The sequence below is a fragment of the Pleurodeles waltl genome, chromosome 3_1 (assembly GCF_031143425.1).
Source record: "Pleurodeles waltl isolate 20211129_DDA chromosome 3_1, aPleWal1.hap1.20221129, whole genome shotgun sequence".
Taxonomy (NCBI): Eukaryota; Metazoa; Chordata; class Amphibia; order Caudata; family Salamandridae; genus Pleurodeles; species Pleurodeles waltl.
Genome location: NC_090440.1, coordinates 1615432421 through 1615450433, shown reverse-complemented (window position 1 = coordinate 1615450433; position 18013 = coordinate 1615432421).

Here is an 18013-nt window from a genome sequence, read left to right as displayed (position 1 = left end):
TTCCAAATTTGTGTTGACTAAATTCATTTTGCATGAAGTCCCACATGTCAGTGCTAATCAGAGGATAGTCGAGGTATTCATTCGATGCACCATGCAAATTTGAAATGTTGTTATGCTGACCAATGTATGAAATTAGTCAAATACAGTTACTCATATTAGTGATTTGCATTGCCATAACTGAATGTATCATAATTCAGATTTTGCATAGGTGCGTTTCTTCTGCCGTTATGGACAGCTAGTAATGTTCGTATACATATATCATTTGGTTTTGAGACTTATATATATCGTGCTAGCTTTGTTAATATTGGGAAATAAATTCATTAACTTTTAATAAACTGGTGTGATTATTCATGACTGAAAGGTCATGGTTCACCGAAATACCAACTGTTATTGATTTCCGATGTGTTATTTTGATCTATAAATTGAGTATTGATTACCGATTACAATAGTTATTGATTATTGATCTGAGTGACCCGACTATTCTAGGATGAGGAGAGCCCGACTCGGCTAAAAGATTCACCGACCTCCAACGTGTCCAGGTACAGGTAATTTATAAGGCCTGGACGCGTTATCACCTTCGAACCAGTTCTGATGCTCCTGGTAGGTGAGCGATATTTCATGATTCTGGTATGCTTGGTAATGTAAAGGTACGTTTGCAACTTCATATGTGTGGAATGTCTTTGTTCTTTGGTCAACCTCAGGAAAGGTGACCCAACAGTAAAATGTTTCTGTTTGGTATGCTTCAGTAGCTTCTATTATCAGAGTAACATCCCCGCCCTCCTGTGTAGGGCCATGCGTTAATAAATGTTGTGTTAGTGCATGTCTAGCATTTTCAGGAATGTCTATGGTATCAGCCATATTTGTCTAGAGAAATGGAACACCAGAAATGGGGAGTGTATTCCTTTTATGCGTTTGAGCTCGAACAACCTACAGCTTAATTAGGTGTTACCGTTTCAGCTGAGGAGGATTCTCCCAAAGACCACGGACGTCTCCGTATAATGGTACTTGGGGTACCTGTTGTCTCTGGGACAGTGATAGTCAGGGTATCCATAAATTAGTTCCTAAACACCATCGTTGGTGGCACCAACTAGTAGTATGGACTCTTACTCTGAGCAAGACCGCTGGTTTAGGGATGACAGTACTTTTGTTTTTTAGGCGACTACGTCTTTCCTACAACAAGTCGCAACTGTTGTCCCAACCTTACCGGCTCACTAGCAGCACCTCACCAGAACAGGACAAGTGGTGACACCAGTTGAGACAAGTAAATACTAAACAAAGTTGATCTTCATTTAAATCACTTTCAAACAGCACTTCAGCCTCAATTATAAGTAATAGTGAAGAAAGTGATTGTGTCATGTGAATAGTTATCTCAGAAAAACATGCACATGTTGGACTGGTTGCCTATGAGGTGAACAGTCAGTCAAAGAAAATTTGGACAGTGTTTGTATGATTTTGTTATTTTGACATGTCAAAGATTATATTGAAGATAAATAGATGTTCAAACTTTTCATTATCAGTAGTGGTGCTTTGAGAAATATAATGCCTGAAGAAAAGAAGAACAAACTATCTCCATTACTGTGGCTTACTCTATCACAAACCGAAATGTACACTTGGGCTATATCGATACAAAGGAAAAGTAAAAGTTATTTTAAGATAACAGTGAAACATAAGAAAACAAAGGTACAAGCATCGATCCATGAGCTTCAACGTACAAGAGCAAGTGTCTGCTCGCTCAGTTTCATTACAGCTGCTGACATGAGACTGATTTCAGTAAATTACAACATTAATGCTCATTATGAGATAATAAGTCAATCCCCTTCGTGGATTCTTGGTTTAGGACAATTAAAGACTATACAAGTAAAACTATATATTAATTAGTTTGTCTGTCCTGTTGCTCACAGACATAGACAAGTTGCTTTTCATTTACAAGAAGCTGTTGAAAAAGAACTTGAATCATTACTTTAGCATGACATTATTGAATTGTCCTCTAGTCCAATGCCATGGGTTTCTCCTATAGTAGTAGTAGTGCCTGAAAAGGACCATGAAGGAGGTGTAGGCATTTGTGTTTACGTGCGCCAGGAAAACAGAGCGATCGAATGGGAGCGACATCCAGGGCCACACATCGCTGACATGATCACAAATTTTAATGGTGCCAAAATCTTCTCGCAATTTGATTTGAATAAAAGTTGTCATCAGTTAGAACTAGAAGAAAACTGCAGATATATTACAACCTTTGCTACACATGTTGGTTTCCTACAACACAAGAGACTCGGGCCTGATTTAGAATTTGGTGGATGGTTTACTCCATCACAAATATGACAGATATCCCATCCGCAGTATTATGATTGCCATAAACTATTATAGGATCATAAAACGGCAGATGGAATATCAATCTCATTTGTGAGAGAGTAACCACCTCTGCCAAACTCAATATCAGGCCCTTAGTTTTGGTGTGTCATCGGCTGCCAAACTTTTCCAAGACACCATAAGAAGAATCATACAACCTTTTGTGAATGCATTTAACTATAGTGATGACATACTGGTTTTTGGAGCTACACAGAAGGAGAACAATAGAGTCCTTACACAAGCATGTCAATTCAATTACTCAGTGATGCTGGTTCGACTTTGAACACAGACAAGTGTGAGTTCAATAAGACAAAATTTAAATTCTCTGGCTATATCTCTCCTGATGGAGGTGTGATACCCGATCCTGCAAAATTCCAAGCCTTGGCAAATGCTGAACCCCCACAAGATGTTTCAATGGTACATTCTTTTCTTGGAATGTCCAGCTATTGTTCATGATACTTAAAGGACTTTGCCAATGTCAGTGCTCTATAAGAGTCAACAAAGAAAAATGTTTCCTTGAAATGGTCAAGAGAATGTGAAAGAAGTTTCAAGAGAATCAAACATGCCATTAAAAACACCACAGAAATGGTGTATTTCAATCAAAAGCTTCACACCAAGATTGTGGTTGACTTAACCCCTTTGGGTTAGGCGCAATACTTGCACAGCATAGTGGACGCCCAAATGAAAGATGGCATATTGTAGCCTATGCTAGTAGAAGTTTGTCTCAAACAGTAAGTGCTTACTCACAGCCTGAAAAGGAAGGTTTGGCTGTAGTATGGGCTTGTGAACATTTCCATGTATTCCAATATATAAAGCTTGTTATGCTGGTGACTTATCATCAAACTTTGATGACCACCATCTTCAGCAATCCAAAAGCCAAGATGTCTCCTCAAACTGAATGATGGAGACTACAATTGCAAGAGTACAATTATACAATTGTGCATCAATAAGAAAAGGATCAAAATCCTGCTGACTACTTTTCAAGAGTGCCTACTCAAGTTCATAGTACTCCATCCAACATTACTGAGACCTACATCAATTTCATTGTCAAGTCAAGTACACCACACACTGCATCTTTATCCCCGATTGTAACTGCTATGGATCATGATAGCGACCTGCTAAAGCTAAAATACATAATTACACATCGGTGGGGAAACAAACACATTTGACCTCTTAGTAATGATGGTGAATATCAAAAGTATAATAATGTCAAAGACAAATTGGCCATAACTCAGGAAGCAGATATATTGCAAGGATCGCAAATTCTGAGTCTAGAGAGTCTATACCAAAAGTTGATAGAAGTAGCTCACGAAGGAAATTTTAGTATTGTTGCTACAGGGATTGGTCTCCAAGGCAGAGTTTGTATTCCATACCTAGATGAAACAGTTGAAAAGGAACTCAAAAGGGTTACAAATATAACAAATATAACTGCCTGTCAACCAAAGTCACTCAATATACTCTGAATATGTCAGAACTCTGTGAACATGCCACAGAGAGAATAGTCATCCATTTCTTTGGTCCACTTGACAATGGACATTAGTTTATGGTGATTTTAGATGAACATTTGTGTTTTACTTTGTCTCAACCATGATAAAAGTGAGAAATCAAAAAAACTTGATGCCATCTATACAACATGGGGCTTGCAAGCTATTGTGAAGTTTGACAATGTTCCACCTCCAGGGCGGCAGAGAGGGGGCAGGTCACCACTGAATCAGTGGGCTGGAAACCTTTTGTTCCACAGCTAGCGTTGTCTCTGCCAACACCTAATGGGGCAGTAGCTTACCGAACCTGGGTTGGGTTGTACATATCCCCAGGTATACTTTACTGTGAGGATTTTGATTTGTGTGATTGTGGTACTTCTTGCTAAGTCTACACCTATTCTCCCCATCGCAAGCAGATTAGGTTTTAGTTTATTCGGTCCTGAAGAACTGCCCAGATCGATAGTGACACTTGAGGCCTTTATACACACAAACTTATGAGCTGGATAGGACCATTACTTCCACATTCAGACACCCACTACTTTTAACCATAACAAGAGAACCCATCTATTACATTTAATTGGGTATCCCCTAGACATTTTTAATCCACTATTCACATTACACCATTTTACATCTAGAGCACCTCCACCCTATACCTCACATTGGCATCTTGAGCTCAAAATACCTGCAGCAAAGGGCTCCATTGAGGGGCCCATTGAGCAATGCAGTTCCAGCCAACAAGGAGCTGCCCAATGATGAAGCATGACATCCACCTGGGTGTGCGAGGGCTCTTGCTTCTGAGCAATCAGATCCCCTGATCTGTTCCCTCAGTTCCCTTTGCCTAGACTTTTTTTCTCTTCCACTTCCCTTTCTCCCTTCTTAGGAACTCCATAGCTACTGTACTACAATGGTCCACCTTCAACAGCAAAGAATGTAAAGAATTTCTGGAGCATCTGAACCTAAAGCATCAAAAGATCACTCTCATGGTAACAGGCCTGTGTTTTATAAGTACGCTAAAGAAAGCAGTGCAGTGTACAACTCTTGAAAAGCTTAGTCTAAAAACAGTACTGAGCTCTACTCTATGAACTTATTGTTTGATAGCCCACTCGACCACAAGTGGGAGTCCTGTGACTTTGATGCTTGGGAGAGCAATGGCAACCAAGATAGCCCAATGGACAACAGGGAAAAAGTAATGAGAACCTGATTTGTACAAGGGACTTGGTTCAAAAACAGAAAATGAAAATATATGCATACAAGAGATGACATGTGAGAATGTGAATTATCTAATTTGTTTATTAATGATTTTCATATTACTAATATGTGATGAACTATAACTTCCTGTGAACAAGATATGCGAGAGGCGGAAGAGACAATGGAGTTACAGATGAGACGGAAGGAGAGTGTATCTACTGAAAGAAAATGTTATAGTTAGCATAGGTTTGTCAAGCTTAGGTCATCAAATTATTTGTTGATTGGTGAAATTAAAACACCCCATAGACTGACCAATCAGGTGTTGATTAGATTTAGTATGATAATTTCTGTAGACAAATTAAGGTGGATTGAGAGAATTAGAGAGAATAGGAGCGTAGCGTAGCAGAGTGTTGAAGAGTCGGAGAGTAGGAGTTGTTGTTCCTCGAGAGCAGACGAGTTTCGAGATTAGCTGTCGTTAGGCTCAAACGTCTGATGAGATAGCTGATGGTGTCCTCAAGTGGAAGCTGATCATTTGAGGTTACTCCCTATGTGGTAATGTATGTTATTAAATGTGAATAGTGTCTCTCTTGCTTTTCAGGTACCAACTGCAACTAATGATTATATATTGAGCCATTATTGATCTTATGTACTTATCATCTGTGTTTGAGAGTTGTGTTTGTGACCTTAGCATTGTTAATATAGGGAAATCTATGTCTTCTTGTTCCTAAACTGGTGTGGTTATTGACTGAAGCTTTATAATATTGAATGCTACTGATATGTTATTGATTTGTCGTTCCTCGCAATTCCCATTGGTGACATCTCCTCAAACCTATGTCGCTTCGATCCATCATCCTCTAGTGCAGGATCCATTATTTGGTATTGATAATAGTTTGGATCTCGTGGCGTGCTTGCACATGCATACGACCTCTCATTACGAAAGGGGGTTTGGTGATCACTCAACAGTTACGGGAAAGAAAATGTGATGCTCCTTATGACGATGAACCTTTTCAAATAGTGTCTACCAAATGACACATGGTCACTGCCAAAGGATCTCAGAAGTCCCTTACTAGAGACTCTTCTCACTTCAGGGCTGTGTTTCATCAGTCTTCAACTTGAGATGGTGAAAGATAATCTGATTTTGAAAACTCATTGACTGTTGCTGATTCCTTACTATCATTGTCACTATTGAAGACAAATGTTTACTGCTTCCAATGAACAGATCAGTTTGGCAGATCAAAGCTACATGAGGGTTAATTAAAGAAATATGATTGTACATTTCTCTTTATATGTAGAAACTTGTGTCTATCTCATGATTTTCTGAAAATTAGCAATTTTCCATTTATAAGAGGGGGAGATGTAGTGTATTGCTTGATTTAGAACTGAACCTTTCTGACTCCCCAAGGACTCCATATCAGTGTGACGTAACTGCTATTAGAACATTGGAATGTTAAGAGCTCCATTGGGACAATGGAGTGGTCTGGGCTTTTACTGGCTGGTAAAGCCCAGAGTGTCAACATTCCAATGCTCTTTGTTCACAGCAACAGCTGTGAACAAAGGCCTCACGGAGCCCGAGGGGATTTTAATCCCTCTGGGCACCGTGAGGAATTTGCTTTATTTATTAGAATATTCTGCCGTCTAGTGGCAGAATGTTCTAATAGTCTTATAACCCTTTGTAGCTGGGCTACACTGGCAATTAGAGACCCACTCCTTTGTTTTAAGGCCCTGGCCTTCAGCTCGAGCTTTTAACGCTGGAGCAGGCCTTTAATGGCCAGTATAGGCAGCTATGGCAGGCTCTAAGGCTATAGTATAGAATTATGAAAGCTTGGTTTAGAGTGTGGGGAGTTCAAAGGTACATGCAGAGGAATACAGACGTGTCATTTACAGCTCCGTGCGTGAGCTAGTTATTCAGTGGGTACCATGCTGGTTAATATGCTACATAAGGGACTTCTATAAGACGACAATGTATTTATGGTGCACCACTGGCAAGCAGGCAGAAAGCAGGTTTGAAGAAGTGCACTTGTGGCATCGAGGTGGCAGTGGTAAAATGGCCCCTTCACTGTCTGGCCCATTTTTTTCTTTTTTAAACATGGCCAGCTTCTTTTCGGAAAGCTAGTGAAGTTTCAAAAAATATTTGTAAAGTTTTGAGATCTTATAGATCAGAAATGTTCACGATCTGGCCCTAGTGCAACTAAAATAAAACGTCTATTTATTTATTTTTTCTTTTAATACAAGAACTAAAATGCAGGTGTTCTAATAATCTCTAATAGGTTCATTACATAATATTACACTAGTCTCTTCGCACCCAAATTCAATCTAAATGACAATACAAACCATAATCCTCCTCCCATTCTGGAAGCTTACCTTCACTTTCAGAAAAAAATATATTGAGAGGTTGTATTTAGAACTTCTAGAAACGTTTCACGATTTCATCAAAGTCAGATTAGCAAGAACAGTCTAATAATTTCAAGATTGTCCAAACAAGTGCATCCAAATCTATCATAATTTTAAACATTTTCTTATACAAAGGTTAGCACACGTTAGAGACACAATACATTGGACTATATTTGCTGTATTTCTTTAATGTGTAAATGCTGTCACTATTGTTGTAAAAGTGAAAGGCATTTAATGTAAACTTTGATTACTGTTAAATTAATATATCAAAAACAGAAATCTCTCTATAGCGTTCTCATTTTCTTGATGTTTTGACAGTAAAAACATGTTATGTTATTATTTATGTAGTGAACATTCACCAAGGTTTCGTGATATGTTGAAGATAACAATATATATACTAATTCAAATTAGAACCTAATAGATTTATTTACTAAAGTTGTCTAAAAAGAAATGTTTTCACCTGTACCATTACAAATTTTTTAATTTATTAAAATTAAATGTATTGATTTATTTTCAGCATATTTGCAGTCACAGACATGGAAGTCTGCTAACCTCGGCAGACAGCCATCCCTTGATGGCAGCGAATCATAGTGGGTCACAATTTGCAACCTACCTTATTGATATCCAGGAGATAGGTTGAATTGCATTGGTCAGTTTGCAAAAACATAAAGGATTTGATAAAACGCAGTGCGCAATTTGCAATTACTTTTACCAACTGCAGAGTATATTTATACTATGTTTGCGTCGAATTTGTGTTATTTTTTTATGCAAATTCAGCGCAATCGTGACCTCATATTTATATTTTGACGTTACACCCATCTAACGTCAAAATATTGGAGTTAACGTCAGTCTTTGGATGCATGAAACCTCCTTGCGTCAATGAGATGCAAGGTAAGCGTTCCCGTCCAAAAAATTACTCTAAGCCTCTAGCTCCTCATTCATCTTCCCATGCAAAAATGGTGCACGGGGGCAAGGGGGGCCTAAATAATGGCACTAAGCCTGCTGAGCACCATTATTTAATGCCTCGGTCAGCGCAGGCATTAGGGGACCTCTGGACCCATTTCCATGGTCAAACACCATGGAAGGAGCCCGCAGGTGTCCACCCCAAACCCCAGGAAAACCAACACCAGAGGGACACGAGAGGATGGGGGGACCCCATCCCATGTAAGTAGGGTAAGTATAGATGAGTATTTTAAAAGATTTTTTAACATGCCATTGGGGCCCTGAAATGGCCCCCCCCTACATGGCACTGGGAACAATGGCCATGCCCAGGGGACCCTTGTCCCCTGTGCTGGCTATTGGGGTTCTGGGAATGACTCTTGTCTTTTATAAGACAGGAGTCATGTGGTATAGATTGTTTTGTGTCAGGAAATGACGCTTGGCTGGTTAGAGGCATTTTTTTGCCTCTAACCAGCCTAGCGTCATTTTTTAGGCAAAAGCCTTTTCCCCCGTATCGCCACCCCCACCCAGCTAACATTATTTTCCCAGACGTTAGCCCTCCCTTTGTGCTGGCTTGTGGGATTCCATAAATTTGGTGCCCAGTTGGCGCTCTGGGATTACGCAAGCCGGCGATATTATTTTAGATGCAAAAATTGTGCAGTTTTGCATCAAAAAGTATAAATATGGGCCTGCATTCTTTGTACTTCCTGCCCTAAATGCTGAAAGAAAACGTTAAATTCAAAGGGTTTATGGTGTGAGTTGGTGTTTTTTCTTTCACCTTTCCCTTTCTATCTGTCTTTCTTTCTTTTCATGACAGTTTCAACCAAGGTGTTTTTCACATTTCCTGAAGAAAAGGAAATATGGTGTTGTTGCTCAGATTTAATGTAACTGAAGGACTACTTCCAAAGTCCGTTTATCCACGACGTTTGGAGCTTGAAGGATCAGAAAACAGGTCCCCTCACAAGCAATGGGCAATGTAAAAGGCCGCGAGGATTGGTTTTGGAGAAGCGGGTTAGCATGCCTCATATAACAACACAATAGCTGCTCGGAGAGCTGTGACCCAACAAATGAAAGCTTTTTCAAGAGTAAATGGGAAGAATGTGGAACAGTGCCATGGTTCCGTACATTCAATTTATTTCACGACCCCTGGCACATCAATCATCTATACCAAATTATTAATCCGGAAAGATTAACAAATGCGAATTTTCAATGTGCAATGCAGGGTAAGCGAAGCAGTGCAAGCTGTCAACAAAACATCATTCAAACTTTATTTGTAAAGATTTGTATCTCTGATCACATTAACATTCCAAGTGACGACTTGTGTCGTTGCTAGTTTCTCTCTAGCTGTCTGCTCCTCTGTCCATTTTCTCTGTGTTTGTCTCCTTCTTTCTCGTCTCCCGCCATTTATCTTCCTGTCTAGTTGACGTCCGTACTGCCGGAATGATTGGCTGCCTTATGCTGACAGTTCTTCTTACTACATTACAGCATCAGGGTGTTATTTTCGTTAGGCTTGATTGAAAAACGTGCCAGAACAGATTGGTCCTGATCACATTGCTAATATGAGTCTTTCGACCTGACAGCATGCTCTCTTGGTGAGACTGCTGCAACATTTAAATAATCTCTCGGCCCGAGATGTTGCACATTCAAAATAATGAGTGAGGAGATCTGCTAATTTCTGCATAGAAGATAGGAGCCTACAATTGAATTTGCAATGAATTCTTTACCAGTTTAATTCTTGTCATCTCGTCAATGAAGCTCTGTTCTACTCGGAGGAGAGAGGAATCAGAGAAGCTGGTTCATCGAAATTCTCATTGATGATGAACCTAAACTACAATTCCATGTTTCGTTTAGCACTCTTTTGAGACATCACATATTTGAATTATGTGTAATGCAAGATTATCATTAGTACGTTTCTTATGTATTTGAACAAGGGAGTAGCCAGAATATTAAAATACCTATCATTTGGAACCAAAACTCTGATTGCACCAAGCAAGAGAAACAAATGAGCCTCAACCTCCCTAGAAGTGCTTAATTTTCTCTTACATCAAGGCATCTATCTATTCAACCTTTCACCCTTCAATCTACCTATTGATATCCACCATTTCACTTTACATTCTGTCATCCATTCATTCTTTCATCAGTCATACAATCTTTCACCGTTCTATCCATTAGACATTTCATCCATCCATTGGTCCACACATTCGTCATCTATGCATAGATTCATCCATACATTTATTCACCCATACCCATTTGTGCCCTGCTGCAGTTGCAAGGCAGCGCAGGTGTTTTTCCTCACAGAAGTTATCTTTCTCTCCACAAGAACAGGGTCGGACAGTGCTGGAACATATTATGTGGGATGCAGACTTGAGAAGATTTCACAAGACTGAGACTGTTTCTATCAGGGAAATGTACAAATCTGTCTCAGAACAAACATTATGAGCCTGACCAGCTTCTATGGGTGTTTTCGATGCAGATGAAGTACAGCCAGTATTTCATTTCGGGAAACAGCCTTTACAACGAGGCTGGAGTCACACAGGCCGTAAGCATGCAAGGGTTATCACACTTGCCCTGAACCACAGAAATGCGTGGTTAAGACACTATACATTTGTTTGGGTCAGGCACACAGGAGGAACAGCCGAAAGAGGAATGCGGCGGCCGGGTTAGTGGGGCTGCGGTGAGCGGGAGGATTTTTAAGGACAGGGTGGGGTAAGTTTAGGAGTTCGGGGTGGGTGGGTCAGGGTAGTTTTTAGAACAAGGTGCGTAGGTTTTAGGGTTCAGGGTGGGGGCAGGGGTCAGGATAGTTTTTAAGACAGAGCAGGGTAGGATTTAGGGCTTAGGGCGGGGGCTCAGGGTAGTTTTAAGGACAGGGCAGGGTAGGTTTTATGGTTTAGGGTGGGGGTGGGTGTTCAGGGTAGTTTTTAGGACAGGGTGGGGGAGTTTTTAGGACAGGGTAGGTTGTAGGGTTCAGGGCGGAGATCCGGGTAGATTTTAGGACAGGAAAGAGTAGGTCTTAAGGTTCAGGATTTAGGGCGGGGTTCATGTAGTTTTTAGAACAGGGCAGTGTAGGTTTTAAGGCTGAGGGCGGGGGTTAAGGTAGTTTTAGGAAAGGGTGGGGAAGTTTTTAGGACAGGGTAGGATTTAGCGTTTAGGGTGGGGCAGGAGTTGGGGTAGTTTTTAGGATAGGGCAGGGTAGGTTTTAGGGTGGGGGCGGGGGTTGGGGTAGTTTTTATGACAGGATGGGGGAGTTTTTAGGACACAGTAGGTTTCAGGGTTTAGAGCAGGGTGGGGATTGGACAGGGCGGGTAGGTTTTAAGACTGGGCAGGGTAGCTTTTAGGGTTTAGGGCAGGGGCGGAGCGGTTTCTATGACAGGGTGGGGTAGGATTCAGGGTTTAGGGCAGGGGTGAGGGGTTGGGTAGCTTTTAGGACAGCGTGGGGTAGGTTTAAGGGGTCTGGGTGGGGTCGGGGTTTCGTAGTTTTTAGGAGAGGGCGAAGTAGGTTTTAGGGCAGAGCGGGGGGTCAGGGTAGTTTTTGTGACAGGACAGGGTAGGTTTAAGGGTTTAGGTCGGGTGCAGGGTAGTTTTTAGGACAGGGTGGGGTAGTTTTTAGGACAGTGTACTTTTTATGATTTAGGATGGGGCGGATGGGGTAGTTTTAAGAACAGGGTGTGGTAGGTTTTAGGGTTTAGGGTGGGAGTGGGGGGTCGGGTAGTTTTTAGGACAGGGTAGGTTTTAGGGTTTAGGGCAGAGGTGCAGTTGGGGTAGTTTTTAGGACAGGGCAGGGTAGGCTTTAGGGTTTAGCGTCAGGGCAGGGGTTTGGGGTAGTTTTTAGGACAAGGCAGAGTAGGTTTTTAGGGTGGGGTTGAGTGGCTTTATGACAGAGCAGGGTAGGATTTTGGATTTAGAGTGGGGGTTGGGTAGTTTTTAGGACAGGGCAGGTAGATTTTAGGATAGGGTAAATTTTATGGTTTAGGGTGGGGGTTCGTGGTAGATTTTAGGACAGGGCGGAGTAGGTTTTAGGACAGGGAAGGGTAGCTTTTAGGGTTTAGGATGGGGTAGTTTTTAGGAAAGGGCAGGGTAGGATTTAGGGTTTTGGGTGGGGGGGTCAGGTAGTTTTTAGGACAGGGTGGGGATGTTTTTAGAACAGTGTAAGTTTTTCGGTTTAGAGCAGGGTGGGGGGCTAAGGTGGGGGTCAGGTAATTTTTAGGACATAGCGGGCAGATTTTCAGTACAAGGTGGGGGAGTTTTTACGAGAGGGTAGGCTTTAGGGTTTACGCCGGGTGGGTATGAGGATAGTTTTTAGTATAGGGCAGGGTAGAATTTAGACTTCAGGGCAGAGGGTTGGGGTAATTTTTAGGACAAGTGGGGTAGTTTTTAGGACAGGGTAATTTTTATGGTTTTGGGTGGGGGTTGAGGTAGTTTTTAGGGCAGGGCGGGGTAGCTTTTAGGATTTAGGGCTGGAGGGGGGTTGGGGTTGTTTTTAGGACTGGATGGGGTAGGTTTTAAGTTTAAGGGTGGGGGGAGGTGCTCCGGGCATGGTGTTACCAAATATCAATTTACTAAGCATAGTTTTACAATGAAATTCATTGTAAAGGCATGCCTGGTAAAGGCTTGCCTGGTTGAGACACTTTTGTTGTTCCGACCACGTTGTTAAGCCATGCGTGGTTCAGCTATGTGTGGTTCTGTAATACAACCTTTAATTTTATAACAGAGGGGAGGTGGGAGTTCTAGAACCTTCTTCTTGAAGTGGTTTAAGGTATAAAAGACAGGGTTACTTGGTGATCAGACAGGAGCTCGCCTGTGGATCGGACATGCTTCCCAGGATCTAATTTGTGATCCTGATTGGGTCTCCTGTCTAACTGATCTGAGAGCTCCCTCAGTTGCGCTGGTGAGGATGAAGACTTCAACTCAATCAGTGAAGTATTTTAAATCTTGATTATTTGGCTCATGTATACATGCTCTGTTGATAACTTGCACATCTCTTTTTAAGTCTTGACCGCTTGATATATGCATTTATCTTTGTATACACACATGTTCTGCTGCACTTGAGGTATATGCTTATTCTAATATATTTGTATGACCTTTATTTGATATTTGGGAAGTGCCTTAATAAATGCATTATTCAGGCTAGGAGTGTTGCATTCTGTTGGCATTGTGTCCTCTTAGATAAAGTGAAAGCAATACACCTCTCCAATTTCCATTTACTCTGCCATCAACTCACCCACTCTTCCATCCATTCATTATCTCATATTTCTATTTGCTCTGCCGTACCTCCAGTCATCCATACATCCATCCATTTATCCATCCATCCTCTCAGATTTCTTTTTACTTATCTACCCATCCAGCCTCTCAAATTTTCATTTACTTTGCCATCCATCCATCCATCCTCTACCATCCTTTAGCTTACCCATCCATCCATCCTCTCAGATGTCCATTCATTTTGCCATTCTTTCGTCCACCTGTATACCCACTGTGTCACCTACTCGTGCACCCATCTTTTCACTCACCCATCCTCTCACCCCTTTTATGACACAATCCTTTTACCCACTCATTCCTCCATCCTTTCACCCACTCATCCTTTCACATACTCATCCTTTCACTAATCCATCCATCTATCCATTCATCCATCATCTATCCATCCATCCATCATCTATCCATCCTTTGACCCACCCAGCCTTTCACGCACCAGACCATCCATCCTTTTATGCACCCATCCTTTAATTCACCCATCCAACCTTTCACCCACTAATATATCTGTCCTTTTCCCCACCCATCCTTTCACCCACTCATCCATCCTTTCACCAATCCATTTTTTCACCCACCCACTAATCTACCCATGCTTTCATCCCCATCCTTCTACCCACTCATCCATCCATACTTTCACCCTCTCAAGCATCTATTTGCCAATCATTCTTTCCTTCTTCTATAAGCCCAGCATTAATTTTTTTAATTTTAAGGCTCATTGTGAGATTTTTTTCTGCCAAGTTTCAAATAAAAGAGGCCCATAAAAAACCCACCTCCGCTGTAGCTGCTGAAGCAAGGGGTTCACGACGCCCCTGTGTTTGAATAGTATGAACCAAGCTAGGGAGTAGCCAAACACTGTCCAAGGTGAAATAGGAGTGAAGGTACATGGAAAGAACACGACTTGAGAGGAACGATTATGTGAATGAACCATGATCAAAAAATGTGGGTCAGTACTTGGCAAGAAGCCAGGACATCATTGTCAGATAATACATTTTTTGAAGGATCCCCCCCACGTTTTGCTGAACTTAGTACAGGTTTAAAGACTATGAGTAGTGTAATATTAGCCGCCACAGGCCCTGAGGTAAGGGTGGACCAAAAGCTTCAAGGGGTCCCGTCAGCACAGCCAGTACTGTGCACAGGCCCCTCGCCTGAGAGCTTCTGACTGGGCTAGGGTGCCCCTATATATACTTTGCAGGGAGGCCCCCTCAAGTTTCGTTATACCACTGATGACTCTGCTCATTCAAGTGCTGTATTTCTGCACCCCATGTATGTGCTCTAACCCCTAATGTCGTGTAGAATTGGTTAATTCCCAGGTGGCAAATTTAACTTACTTGTAAGCCTCAAGGATATGTTACTCTGTGTACCGAGCGCCTTTAAATAAATTGTCACTCGTAGACTGCACAAACTATTGCAGGGCCTAAACATATAATTCATCCCTAAAGAATGACCCAAGTGCCTATAGGGAAGAGGCATGATATTTAAAAAGTAGGACATTGGTACTTGTAAGACCTGACAGCCTATGGTTGGTCTTCCCCCAACTTTTTGCCTCCCTCCCTCCATTTTTTGTACTTCATTTGTGCTGGTTTTAGGACTCTGCACTTTACCAGCTGTCGAGTGTTAAAATACTCTCTTCTTTAAACATGGTAACACTGGCTTCACCCCAAATGGCATATTTAATTTTCTTATAAGCTCCTAGTAAAGTGCACTATGAGTGCCCAGGGCCTGAAATTAAATGTACTAATGAGCCTGCAGCTCTCATTGTTACACCCCATTAATTAGCCCCTTAACCATGACTCAGGCCTGCCATTGCAGAGCCTGTATGTGAAGTTTACCCTGCCACCTCGACCAGGCAAGATAAACCTCTTGCCACTCCTAAACTTTCCTTTTTTATACATGTAAGTCACCCCTAATGTAGGCTCTCAACAACCCAGAGGGCAGGGTACAATGCATGCTTTTAAAAGGTAAATCATGTACTTTAAAGGTTTACATGTTATGGTAGGGAAAAACTGCCAAAAATATCTACTGCAGAGCCTATCTCTTCCATAGGCTATCATTAGGATTACCTTATCACATCTTAGAAGTGTAATTCACAATCTGGAAGAGATACGTTTGTCAAGTTTGGTGTCACTGGACTCACAATTTAAAGTCACAACTTATGGTGAAGTTGGATTGTAAATTGCAGTTTAGGAAATGCCACTTTTAGATATCATTAGCATTAGCTATCTTGTTCCTTCTGCCTGTCTCTTGTCAGTCTGCGCTGGGTGGCAGCTGTGCTTTGTGTATTCCTTCAAGACAGCTACACACAAAGGGATCCAGGATGTGACTTCATGCATCTCCTTGGAGGATGGGATGGAAGACCTGGGCACCACCATCACACTTATACCTAAATAGGTTATGACCGAGCTCACACAAAGGGCTAATTGCCCCCCATGTTGTGAGTCTGGAGCCAGGACAGGAAGGGTGGACCTCTGTGCACTTCAAAGCTTTCTTTGAAGTCCCCCTCATTTCAAAGGCACAGCTAGATATAGGTACTGGACCCATTACACCAGAGCTATATTACACTTCAGTCCCTGTGAAGACTCTGTTAAGAAGAAGGACTGCTTTGCTTCTCTGCTGGATCCCTGCCTTGCTGGACTCTTCCCTTCCTGAGCTGCCCTGCTGCCTGCTGTTTCCCTGCCTGGATGAGTAAGACTGGACCTGCATCACTTGAGCTCAGCATGACTCCAAGGCCTTGCAGGCTTGCCTTCTGTTTTCTCTCAGGGACACAGAAGGCTTCCCACAATCCTGTTACAATCTGTAGATTCTGCCAACTGTGAGTCCTGACAAGTGTGCCAACCCAGTCCTGGGCCCTTGGAAATGGGTTGTTCTGGCTGCTCCTGCAAAGAACCTCACATTGACCTCATTGAGCCACTTAAAACTGATGCATCACCTTTGCAGTTGACACTTCACTACTGCAATGCCGCCGCTGTGAGGATCGAGGACACCGCATCACTGCTGATGACAGTGCGACACCGTGGCAAGAATCAGAGCACTGCATTTCTGACTGTGCAATGCATTGTCCCCTTTGTGTGGCACAGAATCTAAGCATCACCACCATCCTCTGGATTGACATGACGCATCATTTCACTGCTTTCTTTAGCGCAGACCCAGAACGAACGAAGCAACATCGTTGCACTGATCGGAACCAAAACATTTCGGGGACCAGGTACTTTTCCTCAGCAGACTCTGTCTGGGCCTTGTAGCCAGCTTGTGCTTAATCGCGGCTGGACTGAACTTTTGACTTTGGCCAAGTCTAGTATGGCCAGATAGCCCCCACTGTTTTTTTCTGCTTCGAAGCTCTACAGTTTCATTTATTACTTAAAAATTCCTTTTGCGACTGGATTTGTGTCATTTTAGTCTTGCTCTCCCATATTAAAAGTTCTGAATTACATTACAATTTGCAATGGAGTCTGCTGATGACTTCTGGGAGATTGAGTTCTCTTCCCAAATTGGTTTCCAAGCGGTCTTGCCCCCTTGGCAGCTGTTAAAGTGTACTCCAGAAACTTCAAAATTGCAGGGACTGGATTCTAAGAACTTAGGGCCAGATGTTCAAAGAGTTTTAGCATTTGAAAACCCTCCAATTTGGAAAATCAGATGGATTTCAAATGGTAAAACTTTTTTATTGATGTGCTAAATTCATTTAGTGATTCCGAAATGTTTTTCCACATCGCTAAACATGTATAAAAATGGGTACCAATTTGGAATCTAGAAGGGGCATGTTGTAGGCTTCCCTTCCAAGCACCAAATTGGTATCGTACGTATCAATGTTTTGTGACTGAAATCTTGTCTCAAAACATTGATATTTTACTAACACCCTAGGCTGGAATGCTGAGGTTGGTAACCCTTAAGACCGCTTCCTGTTTATGTGTGTACCAAAAAATGTTTGTTTAAGTGAAGGCAGTGGTCCATGGAACCGCTGCCCCCACTTCAACAAACAAAAACAGAAAAATTAACATTTCTTTTTAAATGTTGTTCCTTTACGAAAAACAGACTACTTAAAATAAATATTTGCTTTAGTTAAAAGCAATCACAGGCTAGGTGGTCTGCAATCCCCAGCAGGCCACCATCCCTGTAATGACAGTGAAAGGTTGTGGGTCACAATTTGTGTCCTACTTCATTAATATTCACGAGATAGGTTCCATTGCGACCCACTACAAAACAGCATTTTGTGAACTGACCTTTTCATACATATGTTGATTTAAAAAAATACCATACTGGTCATAAATTGCAAACAGAAGTTTAGAAAGCACTTTGTCCATCTGGGCTTGTGGTTCCAGGTTTTCCCTAAAAAGAACAAGAGATTGTTACTGCACACCATAGAAGTCAATACCACTGTTGACAAATAACCAGTCAGATTCACCTGGCCGGGTGACGCATGCAGAGTTCCT